Below are 17,110 nucleotides of genomic sequence, written 5' to 3' on the forward strand. Positions count from 1 at the left end.
CTTGTGGTTAATGCTGTTAAAACAGCGACACCGGTTGGGTAGACACTAGGTGGCTGCCTGTGAGGAAAATTAAATAGAATGCATCGGCCGGGAATCGAACCCGGGCCGCCCGCGTGGCAGGCGAGCATGCTACCACTGAACCACCGATGACTGCTCATGACGCGCTTGTATAAATAAGCAAAACGTCGCGAGGCGCGTTTCGCAGCAAGGATGTTTTAGTATTTTAATAACTTCTAAAGTACTTATTAAAATGAAAAAACAGTAAAAGACAGTTCATCTACATTAAATGGCCAACGTAACTAACATACTTATTTATATGCTGAGAGTAAGGGATAAGTGAAACTTGAGTAACGTACAGCTGATGTGTCAACGGCGGGATGTGTCAACAATTAAATGCGTTTTTCTCTAAAATTATTCGCAATTTCGAAATAGTGTAAAAAGCAAATTTTATCTTCGTTTAACGTAGAAAATTAATAAAGTATTTTAAAGGATTAGGATTAATACAATTATGGAAAAATATCCCTCACAATAAAAAATATATTGAAATTACTATTTTTAGACAGAAATATGATCACTACACGTTATCCTTAAAAGATAAAAATATGCTCTCGCGGACTTTTTTGTAGATCTTATTAAGAGGAACAATACTTCTGTACATTTTTTTCATGTAGTACTTACCATTAAAACAGCGCATGCGCGAAAGTGTCTCAACGGGTAGGACTTTAGACACATTTATCGTATTTATGTTAATTTACATACGAATGTACAATAGTAAACTATATATAAACCTTCTCTGAAAAATACTCGACCTAATGGTGAAAACCGCATAAAAATCCATTGGGTGGTTTAGAAGAAGAGTTAGAAAGTTCAGACAGACACGAAAAGCGACTTTGTTTTATAAGATATAGGATAACAATATGTTATTATAGAATTATGGAATAATACATCAAATAGTGGAAATTAATATTGTTATCAACTATAGGTATATTTGTCCCCCCTCCCCCCGCCGCCGGCACACACGTGCGTTAGCGAAATCAAATGTTGACTCGCTTTATGGTTTAACTACATACGAGTAATACCATCGATATGAGCGTCTGTTGTGGTTATACGAGTATTATACTGATGAAATAGTAGACAGGGTGTAGGTTCGATTCCCACTTGAGGAAATTAAATATTTAATATTTTTATTTCTTCGCTCATATCCTCCAGAATTCGACGGTGAGTGAGAAGCGAAGTATCTTAACATGAGGCTCCCTCTGCCTTCTCTGCTATATGCGGCATACAGCGTGACGAAAAAAGGAAAGGAAATGTAGACGTAATAATGTCTCAATCAATTACCCACACTTGCAAAAAAACGGAAAAAATATACACAAAAACGTTAAATAATATCTAATCTCTTCTCTATATATAATGAAACAGTAAAAATATTTTGTCTGTACATTTAGTATTTTTGACTGAAATGGATAGAGGGCCACTTAAGAAGAATAATAGAAAGAAAAAATATATTTTTTTAATTTCTTCTCTGTCTGTCTGTATGTATGGGCCGCTAGTCTATTATATAATTCCTAAGTGGAATCTTCTGTTTACGTTTATGCACTTTAATATAAAATTACCAAAGCCACAAACAAACACGTTGAGCTTCAAAGGAAATCAAATTAATTACTTTTGTTCTCGACCACCAGCTCTAGCAATTACTATAACTCGGTACTTATCGGGTATCACTATACTATAGTGGTGTTGTCGAGTATTGTCGCAGCGGTGCGTCGTTGCTTGCGCGCTCGCTAAGTAAATTAGCTAAAGGCTCTTTGGAGTTTATTCAATTATCTCATGGAACAATAGTTACACTTTTTGTGATATATGTTAGAAATTGGAGTTAATGTATCTATAATCATTTTAGAGCAGCTTGGCAACACATGCGATTGTTGTAGGTTCGATTCTCAGTTGGAGGAATGATTTGGTGTATTTAATTGTTTTAATTTGTAGTTCTCCGTTCCAGGGACATGACGTGTGGTGTTGAACTGCCGTTGAGTACCTATCTTGTTAGAGAGTAGAGAGGGTCAGGAACACCTGAAGCTCACTAAAGTGGGTGTAAGCTTAAATCTTGGTCGTCTCCGCCTCGTCTAATAATGCTCGTTTTTTAGTAATCGCCTACACTCTTCAAGGATTCTACGCTGCGTAGTGGCTGTGCGTGGTCTGCCAGTCACTCGGTAACGAAACGTATTAAGTTATAAATAGATTTACACGCTTTCCTCTTATCATACTTTATCGACATGACATTTACCGTGAACACCATGTTTTTGACAGATATCAAGTGCACTAGAAGGTGATTGTACTCCCAGCTACAAACATATCGTGACTTCAAAACCAACTTTAAATATGCTAATGGAGTTTAGTCTACAGTTATTATTGGCAGTCACCCACTTGTCGGTTTAATTGAGACAACACAGTCAATATTGTAAATTCAATTTTGTCAATATAACGAATAAACCAAGACGTGGCACTCGCTTCAATATATACATTTTTATTTGACAACGAGCTCAACTAATTGACATTGCGGAACCACCTATGAACCATACTTCATGACCTACTTTAGAATACAGAATCATGAAAACCATCCGTAATTGGAGGAGTAATCACGTAACAAACATACAAGAGACAGCTTCTGAGGGCATCATTGGACAACATATCTTTCTGAACGACGAAATTTTAAAATTCTTTTTAAAGCAACAAAGAGGATTAAATAAAATATGTATATACCTATTTGAGTATTCTGTGAGATGAGAGCTTAGATAAAACGAAATCTGAAGATAAACTTCCTTATAGAAATTAATTATTCATATTAAGACGATCATTTTTAGGGAGTTACAGCAGATATCTTAGAAGCTTCCCTGTTCACAACCTATTGGCGCTCGTATGTTCTAATCTTATATCTTAAAAAAAATACTTTGTAGCTATAATTAGATAGAGCGGGCGGTGGTAAAGTAACAAAATATGAGATCCAAATAACAAACATTTGGATATTAGAGAATGAATTATAGGTTAATATTATAAATAAAGATATATACTTTTAATTATATTTTAGTTTCACCCTTTTCCTTGCATAGTAGGGAACCCAGTTTATTTCCAATTTTCGAGATATTACGTATCTGCTGTTATGAATGGCGGAGTTTGACGTCACGCTTTGTCAACAAGCAGGGAATTAAAACATAATCAATCCCCATGATGAGAATAGAACCCACAACCATCGTCGGCCTCAATTAAAATTATTCCCTATATATATATAAAGTACACGTATATTTGTACTCAACTAATTCTATCCAATATAAAAACATATCAATATAATATAATATATGTAAAAAGTTGAAATAAGATGAAATATTTTCCTGGATATCATCAATTTGTTTGAAGTGGAACACTTAGGTCCTGGACAAGTTTCCGAATCCCATTCCAACTGTCAAACGTATAATTATGACAGCATTAGACGTATATAAGAGTGGTTTGGAGAATAACATTTAAAGTAAATTCTTTATGAAGTGCAATTTGTCTTGAACTTTTTAAAATAGTGAAATGAAATTTATTTATGAAGTTACGAAGAGAACGCAATCTTTCTCTTTATTTATGGCTGTTTTTGTTTTGAACTCTACAATTGTCACAGGTCGTAGGCTTAGGGTTTTTTTATATGTGCAAACTTGTTTTTTTTATAACCTGTTACTTATTACTCGCAACTTTGTTAACATGAAATTAAAGATAAAAAAAACACTTTCTTGTTCCCGTAGGAACTTCTCATAGTAGTCCCGTACATTTACTAACATACCTTACCAATAGCTTGTACCTGCTTCGTCCATCACTCACTCACTATTGTAAAACTGATAACTCTACAGACATCTCTGTATCCTGTATTCTCTATAACATGATTATTATTATTTTAATTTCTAATATTTTAAATGATGTCAATCCAACCTTTTCATTTGCTCGAATGGGATTCAAACCCATGACCCTTTTAATAACTGCAAAACAGTATATTAATAGTAATTTGTCGTTTTCATTTGTAATATTCCTCGTGCCTATTCGTTCGAGATAATTGCTGAATAAATTCGTATCGAAAGACTTTTATCGCCTCTCGCAGCTCCTCTGCTGCCATTGAGAATATCGATAATATATTGAACAAATTACCGCATTCGTATATAATTAATTTTAATGTCCTTCTCTTATTGCTTATTCTTTATATTTATATATTTACTTACATTGTGTTAATATACGTTGACAATATTTTGCTTGTTTAACAATATTAAAAAGGAATGGTTTACACTTTGCGATGCTTATCTTAGACCAATCGTGGCACAGGTGCACAAGGAAGGTATGACTGCTAAAAACTGGTTGTGAGCTTGAGAGCGTTGAGTCCCGCCATTCACCACGCAATGCCTCCAGAATTCGCCAGAAAGTTAGAAGAAAGGAAACGGAGTGTCTTATCACAAGGTTTCCTCTGCCTACTCTGCTTTGTGCGGGATACAGTGTGAACCTCATTTTATTTTTATGTTTATCTTTATACTAGCGACTGAAGCGCGGCTTCACCCGCTTATTAGACTTACTGTCATACAGTAGAAAAATTATACAAAATCTTTACATAAATTGTAGCCTCTATATTGATCTGATATATGACCTATATTAGTGTAAAGTTTTTGGAACGAAGTTCCTTACGGCAGGCTTGGAAGGGATAGGGATTTCGCTGCGTGACCGAACTGAAAAAAATGTGCTAGTAAAACCGTAAGGAAAATGCGTGGAATAAAACCGTTAAATGAGACGTGCGCAGGCGCGACAGTCGCATACACAGACGAGTAGTGTATAATACCTTTCTCTTTCTCCCTCTTTCTTTTCGTTCTCTCATCCCTAATTGAGCACGACTTTTTTTGCAATTTGTGTCGATTCTACATTAGCCGTAGGAACTTCGTTCCTACCTGGTGACCCACGACACCTTTTTAATTTTTTTTTTATAAAGTTCCATCAAAACCAGTTCAAAAGTTTTTGCGTGAAAGTCGAATTTGCATCTATCTTCACAAACTTTCATATTTATATGCTAGTAGGATTTTTCTCAAATAAAGCGTTCATTGTACGTTATTGTTGTCCAGTTTCAAGCAATGCCTTAGAAGAAAATATAGATATTGAGTCGTAAATGGCTGAAATAAAATTCCGACTTAAAAAACTACCCCATTTGTTGCTGTTACACAGCCTCTACTATATTCAGTGAAAGTCCTATTAAAAAAAGTTTATTTGTAGGCTAATCTAGCCTTTACAAATAGATACGCAGACTAACAGGCAACGACATAAACATATGTATGTTAAAAATACAATAATTTTGAAATCACAGATCGACATTTCAATTTTATACGTAATCTATTGTACATGCAAATCACATGAAACACTAAAGCAAGCTTAACTCTCAAACTAAATTCCACAAATGTGCACGACGCGACGCCTCTGGAATCCATTCAATTATAACCAGGATACTCTCTGAAGTGCAGGTAAAACCCTATTAAATTCGCACGGCAAATTACGCGGCTTGTGTGGCGTCCTCGCTCAGGTCTACAGCATTAGTGTGGAAGTGCCGTCAGCTAACAAGTAATTAGAAAGTATCTAGTAATTAGAAATACGTCGTAGGCGTGTGATGTTTGTGTGTATTCTCACTTTTTAACTGACTTCTGTAAGAAAAGGAGGTTATCAATTCGACTGTATTTTTGTTTTTTTTTTTTATTTATTTTTTATGTTTGTTACCTCATAACTTTTAACTGGGTGAACCGATTTTGATATTTTTTTTTTTATTTGAAAGGTATAGCTTCCCGAATGGTCCCATTTTTTTTTGGTCCATGTCTGACAATGGTATCCATGAGAAAATCACATAAGTCTTAAATTTGCATTAGGCATGTGCGCGACTAATAGCCGAATAACTCAATGTCGCGCCAACCGATTTTGATGATTTTTTTTTTATTTAAAAGGATACACTTCAAGGATAATTTGGTGAAAGTTTGGTTAGGTTTCGATTATGGAATCCGGAGAAAATTGAGAAAGTTTGTTTTTTTTGGTAAAAAATTGATTATACTGTAATAGTTACAAGCAAAAACTTTTTAAATTGATGTCAGAAGTGAGATTCCTGATCGTTGCATTTCTTTTCAACCAACCTCAAAAAAGAGGTTGTTCTCATTTTCAACCAACTTCAAAAAAGGGAGATTCCCAATTCGCCCGAATACTTTTTATGTGTGTTCTTGTCAATATACCAAAATGTAAGTTTGCACAAAAATAATACCTAATTAAATGAAGTTTTACATGGGACAACCACAACTACTCGTTGACAACCACTACCACCACTATCACCACTCGTTTAAGAAGCATCATTTTAAGATCTACCCATCACTTAAAATCGTAAAATAAATAAATTTTTAACAAAAACAAAAACCGACTTCTAACAATGAACTAAAAAGTGAAAAATAATTTTACAAAGATTTTATAATTTTGAAGTCGGTGTCAATCTAATGCTACAACACCTTTACTACAATATCTATTTACTAAGCCTGTTTGTTTTACTTGACACCGACTTCAAAATTATAAAATCTTTGTAAAATTATTTTTCACTTTTTAGTTCATTGTTAGAAGTCGGTTTTTGTTTTTGTTAAAAATTAATTTATTCATTTAACGAGTTCTCTCGACGAATCGTTTTTTTTAAACATATGAGTTGGTATGCGGCACGAGTTTTGCCGTCGCCACAAAACGTCTCTTTTCTCAATAAATTTATTGTTTTTGTAAAGTGAAAATTGATCGGCCTATCAGTAAAGTTGACTTAACATCGACGTATTGCTATCAGAACGAACCTAGTGATAAAACACTGGGACGGAGTATCCTAATACCTACTTGGTTGCCTCTGCCTATTAGACTGGGATCCGGCCGTTGAATCCTGCATATACGAGTTTTCTTAATTAAACCTATATTAATGAATAATACATGATTAGTAGAACAGATTACACCTGGGTTGCCTGGAAGAATCCTGCCGCAATCACCTTTAATTACATTTTTTCGTAACTAGTTTTTGGAGAAAATTGCACCCATACGTTTTTTATATGAATCGCACATCATTTGAAAGATAATCGCATAAGGAATTGGAAAATTAAGGGTTGCCAGCTCTCAGTCTGCCGCAAGTCTAGGGTTGCCTGGTTTAAAGATGTCACTAAATGTTAATAATTTGCACTCATGTGTTTTTTTTAATGAATTATATATCAAATTAAAGCTTATTTTTTCCTGAACACTATAAAACAGGGTTGCCTGGAAAATTCCTGCCGCAAACAGGGGTTGCCAGCGTTTGAAATATTTTATTCCGGTTCCGTTTGACTATGAGAATAGACGATGAAATGGGCGGTCTGCCTTATGTTTTAAAGTAAAATATTATATGATAGAAGGTCAATCTTAAAATCAATGTTTATTCTAATTGTTCACCTGTTAAATGATGATTTTAATCATATTAAGTACACGCAGAAAACTATTTATAGATCATAGGGCAGAAGAAATCATCCTTATTTTTCAAGTAAAATAATGAATCTATAATATTGAGTCTTTGCAAAATCTATTTTCTAAATACTAATATTTATTTATTAATTTAAATAACCCTTTTAAAACAACTAAATTATCTAATTAAATAAATGTTTACAAATATCGATCTTCTATAAACTATTAATATACATACATATACATCATGTTCCCTTAATATAATGAAGGGTGACCATTATTGCGGATATTTTTTTAATTAATTATATTGAAAAATACATTTCAATGAACTCTCTCTCTCTCTATCTTCGTCCTCTACTTGTTTGATTTGATTTGATTTGATTTTTTCTCACGCAATTTTTAATAATTTGCATAGGAAAGAAATATATATAATAGAATTATAATAAACAAAACTAAGTTAGCAAAATAAAAACGAAGAAAATCCGACAGTAATGCCGACTAATAAACGCTATTTACGGTTTATGACCAAGAGTCGGCAAATATCAATTAGTTGGCTATTTTTTACTATAGATAAACATTTAGCGGCGCGATACAAAGCAAACCAAATGCAATAAAATTATTTTCGAAGATGTATTGTTTCTAAATGCAATAAAAGTGCAGATGGCCAAATGAGTTGTTTTTGAGCATATTACTTAGTTACTTACCTTTCGTTTTGGAGTTAAGATGTTTTTACTTGACAAAAATGAAGATGTGAAAATGTGATAGAATTTAACAAGGAATCTCTCCAAAAGTGTAAAATTATGTTATTGTTTCGCCAAAAAATGAATTTTAAATACAGTGACATTTTTTTAAATAGTGACACAATGCACGGTTATCATTTACAGTGTTACAAAAAGTTCATTGTTTAAAAACAAAAATATAAAGAAGTATTTTTTAATTATTTTCTAATGCAAAACGTAAGTATACTTTAATGTTTAATACTATATAGTTTAATAAAATGTGACAATTGTGGCCGTGGGAATTGCCTCAGTTTTGATTACACTAAGTTAGGGACGTGAGTGAGTGATTACGCTTTATTATAATTATAAGAACAATTCTTTCAGACCTAAATGCCTTAAAAACTATCAGCATAGACGGACAAGTTCTTGCTAGCGACATTTTTTTATCTATATTTTTTAATAGTTTTTATTAGTTGAATAGTTTTCATTTACTTTACAAAAACGTAAATATTCGTACCAAAAAGATGGGCGCCATAGTTCTTTCTACGGATACGGACGGCGTTGTCAAATCAAACAAGCAGAGGGCGAAGAGAGAGAGAGAGATTGTTTATTGAAATGTAATTTTCCACATTTTCTTAATTAATAAAAAAATATCCGCAATAATTGTCACCTCTCATTATATTAAGGAAACATGTTGTAATTAATACCTTATAGTAGATCGATATTTGTAAACATTTACTTAATTAGATAATTTAGTTGTTTTAAAAGGGTTATTTAAATTAATAAATAAATATTAGTATTTAGAAAATAGATTTTGCAAAGACTCAATATTATAGATTCATTATTTTACTTGAAAAATAAGGATGATTTCTTCTGCCCTATGATCTATAAATAGTTTTCTGCGTGTACTTAATATGATTAAAATCATCATTTAACAGGTGAACAATTAGAATAAACATTGATTTTAAGATTGACCTTCTATCATATAATATTTTACTTTAAAACATAAGGCAGACCGCCCATTTCATCGTCTATTCTCATAGTCAAACGGAACCGGAATAAAATATTTCAAACGCTGGCAACCCCTGTTTGCGGCAGGAATTTTCCAGGCAACCCTGTTTTATAGTGTTCAGGAAAAAATAAGCTTTAATTTGATATATAATTCATTAAAAAAACACATGAGTGCAAATTATTAACATTTAGTGACATCTTTAAACCAGGCAACCCTAGACTTGCGGCAGACTGAGAGCTGGCAACCCTTAATTTTCCAATTCCTTATGCGATAATCTTTCAAATGATGTGCGATTCATATAAAAAACGTATGGGTGCAATTTTTTCCAAAAACGAGTTACGAAAAAATGTAATTAAAGGTGATTGCGGCAGGATTCTTCCAGGCAACCCAGGTGTAATCTGTTCTACTAATCATGTATTATTCATTAATATAGGTTTAATTAAGAAAACTCGTATATGCAGGATTCAACGGCCGGATCTCAGGGTATATTGTGCTATACGCGAGATTGCCTCACAGAAAGGAGATAAAAAAAATGTAAAGTACGTAGCATAATGCATATGCCATTTCTAACAAAACATATTGATCTTAGTGACCTCTGTTGAGTTCCGTACGCTGTACTCGGTAGGAATCCATTGCTAGTAACTTGGAAAATTATATTACAATTTTCACTTAGTGTCTGTTCACATTTCAATATATAAAGTTAGAGGGTACTTAATATAGTTGAGGTGTGACAGGCGCGTGACTACACACGAAGGTCGTGGGTTTGATTCTAACTCAGGGGAATGATTATGTTTCAATGACGTCCGTTTCTCCGCACTGCTATATAGAGCGCGTCGTCGTGTGTCGCTCGAAGTACAACATACTGTATATCACATTATATATATTTGTAACCAGTGTTTTTTTGTATTTCAGTATACGTTGGATGGACTGGTTCCAAATTTTAAGGAATTTCGAACTACAAGACCCGAAAGATATCTAGGTAAGAATATTTGTATAATTTTTCCACTTATGAAACCTAGTGTTACATTCCCACTTTTTGCCTAATTTTCGAGACATTGCATGTTGAATTAACGCCGCAGTATTATAAGCACAAAATTAGACAGAGGTTCCAGAATCCAGGTTATAAGGTTTCATTGAAAACAAACTTAGACTTATTTTAAAAATATCAATATTTGTTCGATAAAGCAAGACCATATCCTACATACGAATACGAGAATAGCTTCTTCGGCTTTATTGTATTGGTAATGATATCAAAATATTGTAAACGTTGTAGTCAATATGCACTTTAAATAATAAAATGTTTCTTACATTATAAAACTGTGGAGTTTGTTTAGTTGATCACGCTAATCTCAGGAACTACTGTTTCGGATTAAATAAAAAATATATAAGATAGGACGATTTCCTGATATTAAATACACAGACAGATATAATATAATACGGGGTCAATACGAACCAATTACACCGAGCAGAAACACGAGTCGATGAGTGTGAATGGTCACGTGGCCTGACAACACTGACAGGTGTTGCCATGACGACGAGGTCAAAATATTATATTAAATATCTTTAGGAATATCTTATTAAAGCGAAAATTATGTAATTAATTTTTATTGTTGCTAGTGATGTTCTTTTTGTAATTAAGTTTTTGTCACCATATTAAAATATAAAGCGAGTCTTGACAATGGGGCGCAAGTAGTGAACGCAGTGTCTTAACACTAGGTTCTCTCTAATATCAAAGTACTAGCGGGCGCGCGCAGCTTTGCTTGCTTATTTAGGGGTGAATTCTAACAAACCATGAAACATGTGTTCAATGAAATATTTTTAAGAGTCTAAAATTAAATATAAGAATAGTTAATAAACGCTGCACTTTGTCTTGTTACGAGAGCGAAGAAAAGAAAATATTTAATTTCGCCGAGTGGGAATTAACTGTTGTCTGTAACCTTAACACCTAACATTCTCTTTACTGTATTTTTATTTAAATGGATTATTATAATTTTATTCCACATAAATGATGCTTAACTCCATACAGACAATACAGTTTGTTTAAATCCTGACTATTTATCAATACTATTATTATAATGATATATATTTTAATTGCAATAAACATGTACATTACGTGTAATTTTCCATTCGCAAACGCAATTTCCTGAAGCCCGCTGAGCCCGCTGAGCCCGCCGATGTATTCTCGTTATGTTATAGTTAAACGGAACTTTGTTTTGCGATCGCTTAATCGTATTGTATGAAATTAACTTTGTATTTTAAACATTTGTTTATTATATTTGATGGCATCGTGGTGTAGGTCGTAAGTTTATTGAACGCGATGGACGTGGGTTTGACTATTGATCTTACCGTAGTATGTCAGACCTATATATAATGCATATCTCAAATATATGATATCTATCGCTCACACTATAACCTCATATTGGTTATCTCCACGCGTTAAGCATTTCATAGAAGTAGGAGCAATACCTCGGAGGCAAAACAAACATAAACTCTACAACTTGCTAATGATCGCAAATGTAATATCAACGCTTTGGAGGGAAAAGAGTTAACACACATATTACAAATTTCAAGACAATGAACAACTAGCGACCTAAATGCGGTTTCACCCGCTTATGCTTATTATTTTATTAAAACCAAATTATACATGAAAATGCATATTAAATTGTAGCCTACATGTGCCATTGTAACTGATGTATTACTTATATAACTATAAAGTTCTATTAAAATTTGTTCAGCTGTATTTAGTGTGAAAGTGAAACAAATATCCAGATAAACGTGGAACGTTGAAATAAAACATTTTTTTTCATGTTCTTTGTATCCCGTACCCAGCACAGAGGGAATTTAGCGTTGTGATATTCCGTTCACCACTTTTCGCTTAATTTTCGAGACATTTACGTTGACTACCGGAATACAGCTCTGCAGTTTGTCTTATTTCTAGAGCGAAGATTTAGAAAATAATTAATTCCGAGTGAAAATGAAACCCTAAGTGCTTAAAGTCAGACGCTATGTCGTTGCGCCACGAGAGCCTCCTACAGTATATAATTTGAACTCTTTTTCAATGACTTATAGTTTAGAATTTATACATTATAATAATGCGGGTTGGCCCTCTTTACCATCAAAGCGACTACGTACAGTACTATCGACTCTATGATAATCAAAGATCTATGTTGACTTATATTTAATTATCTTACTATTAAATATTTATAAATCTATATGTGAGTATGAAGATAGGAAAAATATTAAAATGTTTTAAATATATCATTATCTTATTCCAAAATTGAACCTACAACAATTGCCTCAGCAAACAGGGTGTTCGAATAAAGTAATCAACAATGCAAATGTAGTTTGCTATTCAGATCTGAAGCGGAAGCGCGTGATGTTTGCCAATCATAAATATTAAATGAGCCTTTACGGTTTTAGCGATGTTTTCAGCAATACTCAGTCAGATTATTTTTTCTTCAGCTTCCCGCTGTATCCCATATACGAGTATAGTAGTTGGCAGAGATGAGCTAATAACGAGACACTTCGGTCTCCGCTTTCCTTCCAATTTGGAGACAATGCGTGTTCAGTGGCGGAAGTCAACGTCGCGTTTTGTTTTTCTATTTATATATTTAAACTAGCGACCCTCTTGCGGCTTCGCCCGCTTTAACTTCTGGATTATTCATATAATGTATGCTTGCAAAGCACTTAAGATAATGTGAAAATTAATTAAAATTAAACCCTAATGCAACCCGCATTTTCGTAGTTTCAATAAGGATTTTCCAATTGTTTTACACAGCAAGGATTTGTTAGTAGGTACCGTAATTTTAAATCTGTGCTACTAATCTTTTCAAGTACTTATTAAAATATATTTAAATGACAATTTTTAGATAGTTAAATGACATTAAATAATACTTTCAACTCGAATTATCCAATATGTGCAAACGCATCTACATCTTCGTTGCTATAAAGGCAGGCGGGTTTTTTTTTCGAGCTTGTGGTTAATGCTGAAGAGGGTATTCTGTCCCTGGTGAAAAGCACGCACTACGTGGCTGCCTGTGACGAAAATGAAATAGAATGCATCGGCCGGGAATTGAACCCGGGCTGCCCGCGTGGCAGGCGAGCATTCTACCACTGAACCACCGATGCGTGTAAGGCAGGCGGGCGCGGCGGACTCGCTTGTATAAGCATAATGTCGCGAGGCGCGTTTCGCAGTAAGGATTTTTTGATATTGTAACAACTTCTAAATGAAAATTCTTCTCTTATTAAAGTGAAAAACAGAAAAGACAGTTTTGATCTACATTAAATGGCCAACGTAACTAATATACTTATTTATATACTGAGAGTAAGGGATAAGTGAAACTTGAGTAACGTACAGCTGATGTGTCAACGGCGGGATGTGTCAACAATTAAATGCATTTTTCTCTAAAACTATTCGCAATTTCGAAATAGTTCAAAAAGCAAATTTTATCTTCGTTTAACGTAGAAATTTAATAAAGTATTTTAAAGGATAAGGATTAATACCATTATGGAAAAATATCCCTCACAATAAAAAATATATTGAAATTACTATTTTTAGACAGAAATATGATCACTACACGTTATTCTTAAAAGATACGAATATGCCATCGCGGACTTTTTTGTAGATCTTATTAAGAGGAACAATACTCCAGTACATTTTTTTCATATAGTATTTACCATTAAAGCAGCGCATGCGCCAAAGTGTCTCAGCGGGTAGGACTTTATACACATTTATCGTATTTATGTATATACTAATTTACATAAGAATGTACAAATAATAAACTATATATAAACCTTCCCTGAGAAATACTCGACCTAATGGTGAAAACCACATCCAAATCCGTTGGGTGGTTTAGAAGAAGAAGAGTTAGAAAGTTCAGACAGACACAAAAGGCGACTTTGTTTTATAAGATATAGGATATTTGTTCTTTTCAACTTTACGCTGTATCCCGCAGTAGGCAAAGGGAATCTTGTGTCAAGACACTCCTCACTATCCGCCGAAGTCTGAAGGCATTGCGAAAAAAAAATTGTCACTATAGCGTCAAAGGTTGAAGTTCATTTTTTTTAATTCATAGGTTTTTACACATAGATAAAAAATGGAGAATTAAGTCTTACTATACTTTTTTTTAAGTGTCTACGTCTGGATGAGACAATGCATGGCGAGTGGCGAAACTTTGTCAGCCAAAGGGGGGAAATGATATTTTATTCCCCTTCGTAAGGATAGAACCCACAACCATAGCGATTACAGTCAGGTGCCACACCGGCCTCAAAAACTAAACTACAATATTTTACATTAAGTCAACAATACAAATAACATAGGTTCACAGCTCAAGTGCGTGCCAGTTTAATCGCTTTAAAACAATTAAAAAGAAAATATTATTAATATTTTCAATTTTCCGTGAAATTCTATATTTTATTATTAACTAATTCTGTGAATGCTAATTGTTATTTTTCACGCTAAAGTTTATTTGGAAATGGAGCAATATAATTCTGGCTCTAAAATCAAAATGAGATTGAGGCCGTCGTGGCGCAGTAGATCTGACTGCAAAAATTACAGATGTGGGTTTGGGTTTCATCCGTAGAATATTTTCATCTTTTCACTCTGATAATAAGGCAAAGCGCGGCGTTAAGTTTCGCCACTCAACACGCATTGTCCCGAAAATTGGACAGAATGTGATGCGGTGACAAGCGTGGCAAACGTCGAAAAGGCACCAAATATATGAATGTGTGCACCCGGCAGAGCGCTCCGTAAGCTGCGACGATCATTAGAGAACTCGAAGTGTCACATAAAGTAGCGGGAGCGTCGAGCTTCTGTAGCATAAGTATAAAGTTTTAAGAGATACATAAATAACGTGCGCTATAGGTGCTGTAGGTGCTGTAGGTGGAGGGGCGAAACTTATTTTCCGGATCTATGTAGTTTGTGATGAAACTTTGTATCAAATAATCTATATAATACTTATTTAGAACAGATGTAGCAGGTTGTGAACCCGCCTTGTCTGCGTTCTCATGAAACTAAGTTGAAATTAAAACATAACGAAATATAATATATGTACATAGATACATTATTGATACATTTACGCACGTTTGAACGTTTGTAGCAACATAAGTAAGTTGTTATAAAAAATAGACATCAAAATATTTTTATATATTTTTTGTGTAATATTTAAAAAAATGTTCAAATGAGCATTTCGCTGTAAAGCGTGAAACGTGACGGTGTAAGCGGTTTGCGATCACTTTTTAATTACAAGCCCAATGTTGTATATGTAAAAATAAAATACAACAGGTTCCATGACCACTCGGATATGGAATGTACTTTTTTAATTCAGGCTCTGTTGAAAAAAGTGTGATAAAGAAAGCGACTGATCCGATCAAAGAGTTTTCAATTAAAACACATATTAGGTAAACAAATTGAAAGAAAAATAAAAAAGCCAGCATCATTTAAAACGTAGACAGAGCAAACAGCGCACGTAAACAGAGCCGTGTCGTGTCACTGGCGGCGGTGGTGGTGGTGGTGACGTCACCGGTGTCAACATTTGATCTAACTAATCAATGCAATCTTGTCACAATATTTACAGCTGGCCTTTGCGTGTACTCTGTGCACACATTGTTAGCTTCTACAAACAATGGAGTCATGGAAAAATGTTACTTTTGTATATAATTATCATATCAATACTAATATTACTATTATAAAACTGAACTGTTTGTTTGGTTGAACGCTCAAATCTCATTATGCACTGCTTCAAATTTAAAACATCTTTTTTGTCGAAGAGTCCATTCACCGAGGCAGGCTGCAGCCTACAGGCTATATTGTATTATAGCGTTAATCGTTCCGATGTAACCGACAGTAACTCAGTAACTCAGGCATACGCAACATTTAGTTAATTTCAATCCAACACGGGGTGAAGATGTGTAATGTCACATATGCGTATTATCATTCGTTTGCATAAATATAACTGAAGCCATAGTGACGTCACACAGAAAAATGACACAATGAATGATATGATGGATGGATGATGTTTTTTTCAGCTTTATGATTTATCCCTCATATAACAGAATTTATAGACACCACCTCACGCTTTTTTCAAATAACGTCGTGGACAGACACACAATGCTACTATTTAAATTACTTATAGTTTAGTTATTTGTTATAGTTTGTCTACTTTGTTCGCTACGTTATCAAGGCCTATAGAATATTTCCCGAAGATGTACTTATTGAAAAAGGCAACAAATAAGAGCTTGCAGTACAAAATAAAGAAGAAAATACTAAAATTGGAAATTTATATTATAGATAAAAACTGTTTAGTTCATTTCATACAAAATGAGTACATATTCATTTCAGACAAACTTCAAACTTTAGTTTGTCAACTTTTAATTTACAGCATTACATTTTTATTAATTGTATTTCCCTACATATATGTACGTGTTCCCATCTGAACAATGGACGTGTATCCGCTAATGACGTACACGGTTGTTGCCTTCATGTATTTGTTGACGAAATAAAAAATACATTTTATAAGGGAGGAATTCTGTTTTTTTTTAATTTCAAATATAAGAAATCGTCTTAAGGAAGTATTTTTTTATATTTTTTTAGGTTCCGTACCTCAAAAGGTAAAAACGGAACCCTTGTATCACTCTGATATCCGCCTATCAATTATTTATCTGTAGATCGCGTGGAGGTATAAAATGAATGTCTATGGTTTAGCACTGCACTGCACTTTATAATTTAGGAAGACATTCTGATTTGTACTCTCCGGCTATTTCAGAGACATTACCTACAGTGGTGGAGATTAACGCCGTGTATTGTCTAACTACACGGGGTAAGCAATAATATTTTTAAATATAATAATAATTTCTCAAAATAAGGATCAGCCGTTCATTTCTCAATCAGCGC

General features: G+C 33.8%; 1 protein-coding gene across 2 annotated transcripts in view; it reads left to right on the top strand.

Annotated features, from left to right (window-relative positions):
- The window catches only part of AstC-R2 (Allatostatin C receptor 2), a 72,685-nt gene that overhangs the window by 18,614 nt on the left and 36,961 nt on the right, over positions 1-17,110 (top strand). Inside the window, exon 2 of one of the 2 annotated variants that reach the window (XM_085204886.1) lies at positions 10,132-10,198. The exons of the other annotated variant lie outside the window; for it this stretch is intronic. The gene's annotated coding sequence lies outside the window, so the exon portion shown is untranslated. The remainder of the gene's footprint in view (positions 1-10,131; positions 10,199-17,110) is intronic. 2 annotated transcript variants of the gene reach the window in all.

Source organism: Heliconius melpomene, chromosome 20 (assembly GCF_056956725.1).
Source record: "Heliconius melpomene rosina isolate 202511_hmr_F chromosome 20, ASM5695672v1, whole genome shotgun sequence".
In the NCBI taxonomy this organism is placed as follows: domain Eukaryota; kingdom Metazoa; phylum Arthropoda; class Insecta; order Lepidoptera; family Nymphalidae; genus Heliconius; species Heliconius melpomene.